The sequence below is a fragment of the Dipodomys merriami genome, unplaced genomic scaffold, assembly GCF_024711535.1.
Source record: "Dipodomys merriami isolate MVZ:Mamm:240054 unplaced genomic scaffold, mDipMer1.0.p SCAF_34, whole genome shotgun sequence".
In the NCBI taxonomy this organism is placed as follows: domain Eukaryota; kingdom Metazoa; phylum Chordata; class Mammalia; order Rodentia; family Heteromyidae; genus Dipodomys; species Dipodomys merriami.
In genome coordinates, this window is record NW_027204937.1 from 16,036,443 (window position 1) to 16,049,826 (window position 13,384).

The window sequence follows — 13,384 nt, forward strand, 5'->3', positions numbered from 1 at the left end:
GAACTCAGGCAGTCTGAGATCAGAATTCATATTGTCTAACTGTTTCAGTGCTCTTGTGGCTCTCATATTTCCTACCTTCATGGAACTTGGCTTCTTTCTTTTAAAAATGCACATTAAAATAACACAACAACTTAATTCCATTTTATTTGCTATGAAGCAGCTGGGCAATGAGAATGATTGAAAAGTGCTTGGTATCACGGGGCCAGCAGGAAAGGGTCAAAGTCATAGCGAAATGACCTTGTTGTGTGCAATGGGTCCATGTTATACTATAGCTTTGACTTCTGAGTGCCTTTGGCAAGGCCTCTCACTTTGCTGAGCCTCTGTTTTTTATTCACAAAATGAGTCATCGGCACCTATTCTGTCTCCCTTTTTGTGGTGGCTAAATGAAGTGGCAATAGGGACAAGATTTCAAAGTAGAAAAAAACACCAAGTAAGGGGTTGTTCTTGGAGTCATGTAAAAACTTAATGTCCATTTCATGAATGAATGAATGGTCCTAGCAGCTGTGCAGATTAGCTCTGTGAGTGACAAGTGGCCCTTTGGTCATCTGTTGGTGTTTATTGGAGCCACGACAAGTCTCTTTCTGCTTGCCAATACCCATGCTACTGTCCCTTGAGTTGTGCTTCCAAGACTGCTTTATCAATCATTCATTTGAGAGGCAAACCTACGCTTGACCATGGGGAAATGAGAATGAATCTGGAATGATCTCTGCCCTCCAGGCCACATAAGGTTCAAAAAGCCATAGTATTGATAATAACAGCATAGGCAATAATGGCCAGCAATGGCTAAGTACCAGCCACATGTCAGGTATTCTATTGAGATTTTATGCCTATCATTTTATTTAATCATCACAATTGTGTGAATCACTAAAAGTTCTGTGAATCATTTTACATACAGGGAAATAGATTTAGTTCGGTTAAGTAAGTCACCCCAAGTTCACACAACTCAGAAGTTACAGAGCTAAGCATGAATTTGAGAAAGAAGATGTAGATGCCTATGACTCTTACAATAGAAGAACTACTATACATCCTAAAGAGGGCCAAGGACAGGCCTCTTGGGGGCCAGAAAGGTGGAAAGAGGGTAATGATGGGGATGGGGATGCTGCCGTTGTTGGTCCTACTCACAGTGTTGATGATGGCATTCATAATGATGGTGATGGTGGTGGTAGTGATGGAGATGAGATGATAATGAGGAGGTAGGTGATAGGTCTAATGATGAGATGATATGATGGTTGTGATTATGTTTATGACAATCATTTGGTGCCTCTTGGCTAAGTATCTGCTTTGGGCTAAATCCTAACCTTGGGTGCTTTCTACGTTCTCATTTTATCCCTATAACATCTTCCTGTGTTCAGGATTATTCTCCATTTTACTCCTGAGAACTCTGAATGGCCCACTGCAGAGCTCATGCCCTGATTGAACCAGGCACGAGCTTCAGCAGGCCTTACCAAGAGCTGCCGCTCCTCCTGTTTCAGGAGTCCTGCAGGGCTGGCACCTCACAGAGGCCCCATAAATACCTGTTAAATGAATATTGAATTGATAGATCCTCCAGGGCACACAGCCTCAAGCCCAAGAGACATAAGTAACACCCTGAATGAGTGTGGTAGATGCTGTGATTACTAAAATACAAGTTAATTGTAAAACATTATGTTCATTGCAGCTTTTGTATTGTTTCTTCCTAAGTATGCAGTTACCATTCAGAGATGATTTGAGAAATATTTTCACTTAAAAGAGGCCATACGCTGCATGCCAGTGGCTCACGCCTATAATCCTAGCTACTCAGAAGGCTGAGTTCTGAAGGCTGAGATTCAAAGCCAGCCTAGGCAGAAAATTCTGGGAGATTCTTATTTCCAATAACTACCAAAAAGCCAGAAATGGAGCTGTGGTTGAAGTGGTAGAACACTACCCTTGAGCAAACATAGCTCGGGACAGTGCCAGACCCTTAGTTCAAGCCCTAGGACCAACACACACACACACACACACACACACACACACACACACACACGTACACACACGGGTGCGCACCCACATGTGCATGAAAACAAAGAGACCTACGTGCTGACAGTATTGACAGCACCCTATACAACAGGTTCAAAGCCCTTCATCCTGTGTCCAGCTAAGTGGGCCACTCTCCAAGCTGGGTGTGTGGAAGCTGGGGCAGAGTCTAACCTGCCTCTCTGACTAGAATTGAGCTGTCACTTTCAATGACTCCATAAGACATGAAATTAGCATCTAACGGCTTCCCAGATGGTCACTGGGTGCTCAAAGAAAGGAATAAATAATGGGAGAGTGAGTGATTAAAATAGATAGTTGAGGCGTTTTCCTATGGAGGACATGAAAGTGAGAATCCAGGCCTACAGCAGGCCTGGGGATGTCTGTGGGTCCACAGGGTGGGGGCCCATGATGTCCCACTCTGTGCTAAGGGTGACAAGGCTGTGGTCATATGGCCAGGAGAGAGAAGCATGGCTTAATGGGCAAGGGTGGTGGCTGGGCTTTGCTCTCAACAAGGCTGCGCTTCCCAATTTCTCCAATGCATTTTTCACACTCCAGGGGAAGTTGACAGATGGTGGAGATATAATATTCTCACTTCTCCACTTCCCACAGGCCTTCCCCAACACAGTCTTCGAAGCTCTTAGACATCTCTTGCACATGTCAACCATGAGATCACGGCTGCCTTCTGACAGGTAAGCTCCTCCCAGCTCCTCACCACACAGCCCCAAAACCACCAGGCCATGTCTTGTGGCCAGGCCATGAGATAAAGATGGATGCAGCCTTAGTTAAGAGAATGGAAGCCCAGGCTCCCCCAGACTTGAGGGGGAAAAAATTACTCAGACATCCATCATCCTATAGCTGGTGATTTTGCTAATAGCTGCATATAAGAATGGCAGAATCCTGGAGCAGGATCTAGGGAGCTGGCTCTGACCCCAGAGATGACTTTACCTGTCAGGAAAATTCCCAGCAAGCACCTGCCTCTCTGTGTCTCCTTCTCAGTTTGTAGGCAGAGACAGTGAGACTCAGAGAATGGGGCAGGCATTAAAGCAGCTAATGGAAGCTCCAGCTTCTGGGAGAGAGGGAGGGCAGTGGTCAGCATTACAGCCAGCTGCCTCTGCCCCAGAACTCAGCCTCCTACTTAATCACTCCACGGGCCTCCCACCCACAGAGAGCCCCACACTGGGCTGGATGTACACATGTGCTTGCTTGAAGGACGTGCATTCTAGAAAACCCTGTTTGAAGACAACCACCATCCCCATGCCTGCCCTCTCATAGCCTCTCCTCTAGACATCTTTTATTGCCTTCTGGGCTCTGTGTTCTGTGCTATGCACTGAGACATAGTGCAAATGAGTCATGACATTACCTTCTAGAAACTTCCATTCCATCTGTAAATTGCTATAGAACAGTAAAAATCTGTGAAGCAGAATAGGGTATTCATGGAAGTAAAGTGGTTACCTATGTCTAAGGTTAACTTTAAGCAGAATTTTCTAGAAGGAAGGCAAATCCCTCCTTCTGTGAACTTGTGATTAGATCTGTTCTGTCTGGATTGGTTGTGAAAATGGTCTAGAAGAGACAATTTGAAGGTGATACTTGAATTGGGCTTTGAAGGATGAGTAGAAGTTTATCAGGTACTTCTCTCCAAGAAAGAAAGCCCCATGGGCTGAAAGGACATCAAGTGCAAAGTTTCAGTGGTTAACACAAGACAGTAAAGGCTGGAAAAGGGTGGAAGACTCTGAGTGATGTGCTAGGGAGTTGGGATTAGATCTTGCTTGAAAGTCATCAATCAGCTCCTTGATTCTGAAAAGGGCCTCTGACTACAGGACAAGCTGAAAGCTAAGAGCAGGTGCCTAGTCTTAGAACCTACTGAAGCCAGACACCTGTAACCCAGGAGGCTGAGATTGAGAATCATGGCTCTAAGCCAGCCTAGGCAGAAAAGGCTATGAGACTCTTATTTATGATTAATGACCAAAAAAGCCAGAAGTTGAGCTATGACTCAAATGGTAAAGCACTAGCTTTGATTGAAAAAGCTAAGGGATAATGCCCCAGAACCTGACCTTAGTTCTAGCCCCAGTACCAGCTTATGCACGCGCACACACACACACACACACACACACACACACACACACACACACACACACACACACATACACACACACCCCTACTGAATAACAATTAGGGGCCTGGAGCAGTATGCTGCTAGCCAGCTAGCCAAAGTCACTCCATGCCTGAAGGCATTCACAATTTAATCATTTTTGTATATTTACTGTAAATATGTAATTTATGGTTTCTTGTGTTTTCTTCTGAGTACAAAAGTAATACATATTAAGAAAAATTTGACCAGGCACCAATAATTTGTGCCTGTAATCTTAGTTACTCAGGAGGCTGGGAACAGAAGGATCAGCATTTGAGGCCAAGCTTCAGCAGAAAAGTTCAAAAGACTTCATCTCAAAAATAACCAGTGAAAAAATAGGGCTGGGCGAATCACTCAAGTGGTAGAGTATCAACCTAGGAAACACAAGGCCCTAAACACAAATCCTAGTTCAGGAAAGGAAGGTGGGGGAAGAGAAGAAAGGGAGACAAAAAAGGAAGGGAGGGAGAGAAGGGAGGAAAGAAGGGAGGAAGGAAGGAAGGAAGGAAGGAAGGAAGGAAGGAAGGAAGGAAGGAAGGAAGGAAGGGAAAATGAAAACTTTGAAAATACAGGGAAAAGAAACTAATTTGCCTAATATTGCACAGTCATGATTGAGACAGTGAACTTCTCTCTTCCCTTTATTCCTGTGGATGCACATGCAATGTTTTTAAAGTGTGTGTGTGCGTGCTTGGAATTATGGTCTGCAGTCTAATTTTTACCCCAGGCTGGGCTGTTGAGTCAGGCTGCTAGGCAGGGCAGGGCAGGGCAGGGCTGTCTGTCCCTGAGTCTGGGAGAGCAGGAGGCCGCAGCTGCGCAGCTCCCCTCCTGCCAGGTCGGCTGGTTGGAAGCATCTGACCTTCGGATGTTCGTGTCTCTGGCGAGTGCACAAGTGGACACTAATTTTAGCTTGGCCTCTGGGGTCTTCTGGCCTTGGGGCCCAAACATAATGGACGCCTTATGTAGACAGCTGCCAACGGTACAGGAAGAAGCGTCCCACCTTAAAATGTTCCTCGTGGCCAGCCAGCACTCTGCTCTCGGAGAACAAGCCAGTTCCCTGTTCCTTTTCACCCCAGGAAGGGGTGGTTATTTGCACTCATGGCCCAGCAAGCTGCACCCGGAGCAGGCGGCCCACCCAATGCACATGGGGGCTGCGTCTCTGGATGGGGCTGTGTTTGTACAGGACAGGCTTTGGCTTGAGCTGAAATAGCTGGGAGAGACTTCCCCAGATGTGGCTGGGGGTTACGGAGGCCTGGACTATCCTCATGCGTGGGTGTGGAACATTCTGGAACCTCGTGCTTCTGGAACCAAATGCTTTACATTTATCAAGTGTGTACAAAGGAACAGTGCTTCTAGATGTTTCACTTTGTTCCGGCAAGGCCCTGTGTATTTGGTGACAGTGTTCCTGTTTTATAGGTGAGAGGAGAGAGGCTTGGGATAAGAAAGTCACTTGCTTCTGGTTACAAAGCAAGTCAGTGACAGGGAGATTTGAGTGGGAACCGTCAACCTGTATCTCTCATTAGAATTCTCTGATTCTCTCCAGCACTCTGTAGGAAAGCAGCTTAGCCAGGGATAGAGCCATTCATTTCTGGTCTGTATTTTTTCATCCAAAATGAGGATGCTTTAATTTTCACCCCAAATAATTCATGTTTGGGATAGGGATGCAACCATGCAGCAGAGCACTGGTCTAGCATGTGTGAAACCTTGTGTTTGAGCCACAGCTACTAGGAAAAAAATGCACAAATTTATTGAAAATAACTATACCCAACTGGTCTGTTTTAAAACACAAGTTGAGCCAGGTGGTGGTGGCTCACATTTGTAGTCCTAGATGCTCAGGGGGCTGAGGTCTGAGGATCACAATGTAAAGCCAGCTGAGGCAGAAAAGTCCATGAGAGTCTCATCTCCAATTTTTAACTAGCAAAAATAGAACTGTGGTTCAAGTGGTATCGCACTATTTCTAAACAGAAAGCCAAGCTAGAGCACAAGACCCTAAGATCACAACCAAGTACCAAAGATAAATAAAACACACACTGAATCATGGAGAATTCTTAGTTTATACTGTATACAGAAAGATTTCCCTTTGCCCCCTGAATGTAAACTGTCTGTGGACACCCCCAACCCTGAGTTCTCCAGTGCTTAGATGTCTTTATCTTGACATTTCAGGGGGTGGGGGTTGGGGCATGGAGGCTTTCCTTATGAGCTGCCTCTTTGCCCAGATGGACTTCCCCAAGGAGGAAGATTCTTGGACTACTCACCTACAGATCCCTGGGCCTGCACTGGGCTGGACAGTGTGTGTATTGGCCCCTAATCCATGGTCTTTCATAAGCTGGAGCTTCAATTGGCCAAGACCTGTTGGAAGCTGGCAGCCAGTGGGAAATAAAGAGGTTTCTGGGCCTCAGGTCAAGGAGGTGGCTGCAGGGCAAGTCAGAAAGCCTCCACCTGAGGAAGCTGGGAGGGGAACTCCCCAGATGCCTGCTAAAGACCAGCCCCTACCCTCCCCCCTTTCCAGGACAGACCGTCCATCTTTCTCGTCCCCTTCCCAGCCTCATGGTCACAATACAGCCTGTGTAACACATTCCCTGCCTGACAGTGGCTCTTTGACTCCGGCTGATGCCTTTCAGGAACAATTCACAGCAGCAGCAACACAGCTGCTCTGGAGAAAAGAGTTTTCTAGGGACTATCCTGACTTAGTGAGGGCTTGGACCCTCGCTGTACACTGGACCCTCTAGGCCACAGCCCCTCAGCCTCTCCGCCTCAGATGCTCTGAATATTGTCATGGGGAGAGGATAGCCTTTTTTATGGATATAGAAAGATGCCTTTGACATACTTATAAATATAGGATAAAAGTAAGAGCCAAGACTACGGGAGGTATATTCTAGTCACATAGGCGTATGTGTATGCCTCTGTAAGAAGAAAGAATTGATCCCTTATCACGTAAGTTGTTCTGTTCTAAAAGGTCCCTAACATGAATTAGCAAACACTGAGCCATTGCTCAGAGGAGATCTCCAGCATGTGGCTCTGTGAGTCTCAGATTTGTCACCTCATCAATATATAAAACCTTATTTTCTGTAATGGCTGTTTAAAGATACCTTTGATTATATGTGTTTCTATTCACATACACTTTGAGTTACTTGCTGATTCATTACCACTAAACCCAGGGTCTTCCTTTAGCATGTAACTCAAGCCCAGTGAAGCTGGCCTAACTTGTGTGTTTTCCAGAAGGCACTTGACAGCTCTCTGGCGCTCAGAAGCACTAGACAGCACTTCAGCAGAATACTCAAGGGCCAATCTAAAACACAAAATCACTGAACAAAAGGAGCACAGAAATACAGAAGAGGTGGCACCCAACAGTGCCCAGGAAGGACTCTTGTTTACCATATGGGTGCTAATAACAGCAGGAGAATGGTTTCTTGTTTGAACTTATATGGGAACATGCAGCTCAGACAACTCAAAAAAAATGTTCCCATGTTGCAAATTGCAAATGATTATAAAGAAAGGACTGATTTGGGACTACAACTAAGCTTTATCTAGTAGGTAAATTGACAAATAGGAGTCTGAATAATGAGCATCAACTGTATCTTAAATGTCTGGACTGCTATAGCATTAACTGGGTAGATTATAAGCAATTGAAATTGATTAGCCACAGTTCTGGAGCCTGGACATCCAAGGTCAAGGCAGACTCAGGGTCTGGTGAGGGCTCCCTGCCTATTCCTAGGTGGCAGAAGAAAAGAGTCTTTCTCAAACCTTCCTAAAGGCGCTAATCCCATTTGCAAGCATTCTCACCAAGGCTTGGTCATTTCCCATCTTCTCATGCCATCATCAGATTGAGCATAAAGATCTTGAAGAGGGACTTACATACTCACACTGTGGAAAGTGGTCATGTTTATGGTAGTTTTCTGAAAGCCAGGATTTAAGATGACCTTTTTCTTCTTTTTGTATAATGCTTGAGATTTTTTTTTCTTTCAATGAGAGCAGTTAAAGCAATAGAGCTATTTTGGAAAGAAGTCTTGTAATTGATGGCACTCCATTCTCAAGGTAAAACTCAGAATTCAGAATAATAGGGCTGGGGGTGGAGTTGAGCAGCAGAGCACTTGCCTAACATGTGTGAGATCCAGTTCTCCAGTACCAACACTGGGGGGGGGGGGGGAAATACCTCAGAACAATAAATAGTAGACACTTTTATTTATTGCTTACCATGTGCCACATAGACTTTCTAAACCCTTTTTATATACATATGAATATTTATATAACATGCAAATATATTTATGTTTCACTATGTTGCCTAAACTAGCTTCATACATCTAGGCTAAGTGATAAGGCTCCTGCTTCAACCTCTGGAGTAGTTGGGAATATAGTGCTCTATAGTGCTGTGCTTTCTTTACTCGTATCAATCATGTACCTCTTACCATAAAGCTTCAGGAAATAGGAGATTCAATTATTATGCCCATTATCTAGGTAAGATAAATGAGGCCAACCGAAGTCAGACATCTTGCTCTAGGGTCACAGTAAGAAGCAGCACCTAGGTTTAAACCCAGGCAGTCTGGTCCAACATATGTTCAGTAAGTGTCTGCTTAGTCCTTAACCTGGCACTGGCTCTGGAGATGGATGCCCAGGAGAGTATGACTAGCCCCTGCCTCTGAGATTTCCAGTCTGATTTGTGGGCAGCTCAGGTCCACCAGGCCTACCAGGCTCATGGAAGGAGAGGCCCTACAGCCTACCCGGGGGCTCAGAGAAGGTATTGCCAGACAGCACTCATATCCACATGAATTAGAACTGATTTGCTTTTTTACCTCCTTGCATCATTTTCTCCCCCCAGCTGTTCATTCAGACTAGCCATGTCTAGCCACACGTCATACCCAGCCACACCCAGCCACTACAACAGCCTGTCATTCTTTCTTGGGGGGAGGGGCTTCTGCTTATCTCCTGAGGCTCCTCCCCAAACCCATCTTCTCAGCTTTGAGAATCTCTAGAGCTCCTTCCCCAACACCCCCAGCATTCTGACTTTTCTCTCTCTCATAACTTTATAACCTCCTCTCTCTGCTTTCCTGTTCACCTCCCTGTGAGCTTATATCAGACGTCTTTGTAACCCCAAGACCAGCACATTCCTCATAGCTGTGGTCTGTTGGTAAAAGTGTATTGAATGAATGAACAACAACACATAGGGAAATGAGACACAGGCAAACTGGACTGTAGCAAAAGCTGTGGAATCTGCCCTGGTTCCAGGAACTTGGGAGGGATACGCTGCCTGACTACAGCGGCTGTGACCACAGAATGGAGCAGCACAGCTAGCGGGGCAGCAGGACCAACAGTAGCAGGGTGTTGTTCCTGCAGATTCTGAAGACTCCCACCCAACGAGGGAGACTAAGAAAGGACCTGTTCAACTCCTCTTGGCTGTTTCAGGAGAAAGGATGGGGTTGGGATTGGCTGGGCCAGGGACATCTTTTCTAAAATAGCTTCATGCATATTCAACTGCTCCCTGAAATAGTCAGGTGGCTATTTTAAGCAGCTTCTACTCAGATGCCCACACATAATGGCATCTACCTTGGGTATGTAAACCAGTGAGAAGCAAAGCAAGGGTAAGGGAGGACAATGTGCTTTCCGTGGCTCCTCCACTCCTCCCCCACCCTCCCTCTGAGTGTTCCAGTGTGCTCCCTCTCAGGAACTTGCTTATATGAAACTGAAAGTCAAGGTTACTATGACAACTGCTGGTGAGGTTTCCCATCCCCTCCGATGACCTTACCCTCCCCATCCCAGCAAGCACAGACTCACCAGGGCACAAAGGACTTGCAACAAGCTCCATCTCTGTTTCCCAGTTCACTACCTCAGTGCTCAGCTCCTCTGGTTTTACACAGTACTAGCAGGTTCCCAGCAGGCTAGGAGTGGAGGCTGGAGGACAAACAAATGAGGTGACCTAATATCAGGAGGTCAGGGTCACACTACCTCCCAGCTATAAGGGTAGAGTAAGAATAAATCTATGAAGGAACCAGTTATTAATAAATATGTATAAAACATCAAGATGTGCTGTGGGGCTGGGTGTGATATGAATACCTGCAACCCCAGCTTTTAGGGAGCAGATAGGAGGATGGAGGTCTGAGCTAGCCCTGAGCCAAAACACAGATCATTTAACATAATATAATAATAATGATGATGATAATGATGATAGCTAGAGTTGTAGCTTGAGTGTTAGACCCTGCCTAGCAAATTCAAGGCCCTGAGTTCAAATCCCAGTGCTGAAAATAAATATGTACCCTATGTTGTCTGATCAGAAATAAAGATAACTAAAATTATTCATGAAATAGCAACAGAGATCTAGAAGTGTATTTAACCTCTAAGAGCACATGTAAGAGGGGCTGGATCTCGGGGCAGGTGGTATGTGGTCCTAAGGAGGAGGAAGAATGACCTGAGCCGAGGTGGGCTGCCCTTGGATCCCTGTCCCTGGGTCCTTGGTGGCTGTGTTGTCAAGAGAGCCGTCTGGGCACAGCCTTCCCCCTGGTCCCTCTGTACTGCTGTCTAATGATGGAGAACAGAACGTTGAAAGCTTTGCATGAGAGGTGTGACTCTAAGAGTCAGTGAGAGTTTGCTCCAGCTTCTGGGGAGAAGCCTGGACAATAGCTAAATAAACAGGGAGGCCTATACCAAGGTCCCAACAGGGGGGATGGCATGGGGGAAGAGGCACGAGGAGGATCAGGGGCAGCCCTGGGCCTCAGCCTAAGACAAGAGAAGACAACTGCTTGCTTCAGTCCTGTCTAGATTCCCTTTTGTTCTATGCTTCCCTAGTTGCCCGAGACACCCTGAGAAAGGCAGGGAAGTATGCTTTGATTTCCTTGAGATCATAGCTACTCAGAAGAGTAGGACGAGAATGGCAGGTGGCAGGCATGTGGGCAGATGAACCTGGCTGTCTGGAGGACTTTAGTCCAGTAGGACCCGGCCACTTGGTACTTCCTAGGTGACTTCTCTGAAGGCTTCAGGATCATCAGCAAGAGCATCAGGGCCCAGAGGCCCTTCAGCTTTCTGTCCTGCTCCTCTCATTCCTATGAATGCATCATTTATTCATTCATTCATTCATTCATTCATTCATTCATTCAAACAGTCGACCAGATCTACAGCTGGGATGATAAAGGTATAACTAATGATTTCTTTCCTGGATTTCCAAGGATTTGTGAAACTCCTATAATGCTAAGAAATGAGTGTAGGCTCCTCATTCGATTTCTGCAGAGACAGCTCAAAGGGAGCGAATGTATTAAAAAAGGTTAAAACTCCTGATGGCGATGGGAATTGTTTTATTTTACTGTGTTAATTTCAACATTTGGTTGAGAGGCAGAGGGATGGAGAGTCAAGTGAAATTCCCAGTGTATTCTGCACAGAGCTGTCCCACATGACAAACTGGCACCAGGGGCTCTACCCCAGCACTGCTGTGCACCTAGAGGGTACACATGTCACAGTGAGTCAGGCTAGAAGCCCTGTGAGCACTGAGGAGGGAGCACAATCCTTGACCTAAGCTATGCCTTTGTTTCTATGTCCCCAGTCCTCTGTGAGGCCTCTAGCCAGCCAGTTCTTGTTAGGAAGGCGGGAGGTCCTCCTGGCTCATGTAGATTTAGAAAACTGGAAGATATCTGAAAAAAGAAAGAACAAACAGGCTGGAGGATTAAAGGTCTGTGAATTGAAGGAGGCTAAAATTTATTGATCAACTGTCTTTAAGTAAAACCCAGAAGTCTGCTGGGTGCTACTGGCTCATGCCTATATCCTAGCTACTCAGGAAGTTGAGATCTGAAGATCATGGTTTGAAGTTGGCCTTGGCAGGAAAAGTTCCATGAGACTTAATCTCCAATTAGGTACCAAAAAAGCCAGAAATGGTGTTGTGGCTCAAGTACTAGCACTCTAGCCTTGAGCTAAAAAGCTAAGGGACAGGGTCCAGGCCTTGAGTTCAAGACCTAATGCTGGCACAAATAAAATAAAACTCAGAAGTCTCTAAATACCTTCACATCAATGACTTCTTATTCCCCATGTGTTTGTTCCACAAACTCTGTAAAGACCCAGGGCTTTTGCACCTGCTGTATCCTCTGCTGCAGAAACAGATGCACAAAGCCAACCCCTTACTTCCTCTTTCCATTAAGAGAGGACCCTTCTACTGCCAGTACTCCTACTTGTCCTTCTCTTTTTCTGGTTGTTTTTCTAGATAGATCTGGCCTCTGTCTTCCCAGTGCCTAGATCCATGCCTGGCTCATAGCAGGTGTTATATGGCTCTCTATGGAATGAATGAGTCAATCCTTGCCCTGCCACAATTGACACACATTGTCTCTATACACTACAACCTCGAAATGACCCTGTCATAACTCTGCAGGCCCCTCTTTAGGTGAGAACCAGAGACTCACAGCAGCTAGAACCTCTTTCCAGGACCTGGGGAGTCAGAATCTCTGCTTTATGCCCACTGTCCCTACCCTCCAATGGCTCTGATCCTCCACAGGGCCTTGTGAGCCAGATAATAGTTTATAATCCCTGTGTACTTGCAAGTACACAGCAAAGTCTCCCAACACCTCTCTGTCCAGATGAGATATGCCCTGGGAGCGATCGGGCACATAAATAGTCAGAAGCAAATAAAGGAGAAAAGAAGACAGGTTTACACACAGAATACCTCGAGATGGCCATGACGTGAGGCAACCCCACTCACAGAAGTCAGGACATTTGCTTGTAGTGGAATCCGTCAGCACCTCGCCCATGCTCCCTGTTTCTAATACCCGCACCCCACCTCCAGCCTCCAAGGCAGGAGGGGACAGCCTCTGGGGGGTGGCCAGCACCAGTTATACTACAAAGATGAGTATCACAAAGAACATAACTTTAGGGAACTTAACAATCCAGCCAAACAAGACAGACAACCAATACCTCCAAGTGTTCCTGTGTAGGCCACCCCCTACCCACCCGCAAAGATCCAAAATAGAAGCCAGAATTTTGACAGCTAGTGCTGTCATAGGAAGGCTGGCCTCTTCTCCCCACGGGGCTGAATGGGAGGGACATAGGTGTGAAACAGCATGGCCCACATGGAGAACTCTCGGGGGGCCCTGAGTAGCAGGAATGTCAGCCGCTAACCATCCACCCACATGCTGGGAGCCAGTGCCGGTCCCCCTATCCCCACCCCCAGTAACTTCCAATGAAGCAGACAAGTAGGCCAAATTGGCACAAGTCTACCACCCTCCCTCCTCACTCAACACATGGAAAGCCCCAGAAGACAGAGGCCCCCCACCCCCCAGCATTTCCTGTAGGCCATGGTCATCC

General features: G+C 46.3%; 1 protein-coding gene and 1 long non-coding RNA gene across 12 annotated transcripts in view; one reads left to right on the forward strand and one right to left on the reverse strand.

The window, feature by feature from the left end:
* The window catches only part of LOC138803464 (transcription factor HIVEP3-like), a 405,830-nt gene that overhangs the window by 266,218 nt on the left and 126,228 nt on the right, over positions 1-13,384 (forward strand). For 9 of the 11 annotated variants that reach the window (XM_069987525.1, XM_069987527.1, XM_069987528.1 and 6 more), the window contains one exon: positions 2,602-2,681. The exons of the other annotated variants lie outside the window; for them this stretch is intronic. The gene's annotated coding sequence lies outside the window, so the exon portion shown is untranslated. The remainder of the gene's footprint in view (positions 1-2,601; positions 2,682-13,384) is intronic. 11 annotated transcript variants of the gene reach the window in all.
* LOC138803280 (uncharacterized) lies at positions 11,378-13,008 on the reverse strand. The gene is made up of 2 exons (XR_011364925.1): positions 12,747-13,008; positions 11,378-11,727 (listed from the first exon to the last, which is right to left on the reverse strand). It is a non-coding gene; the product is annotated as an uncharacterized lncRNA (long non-coding RNA).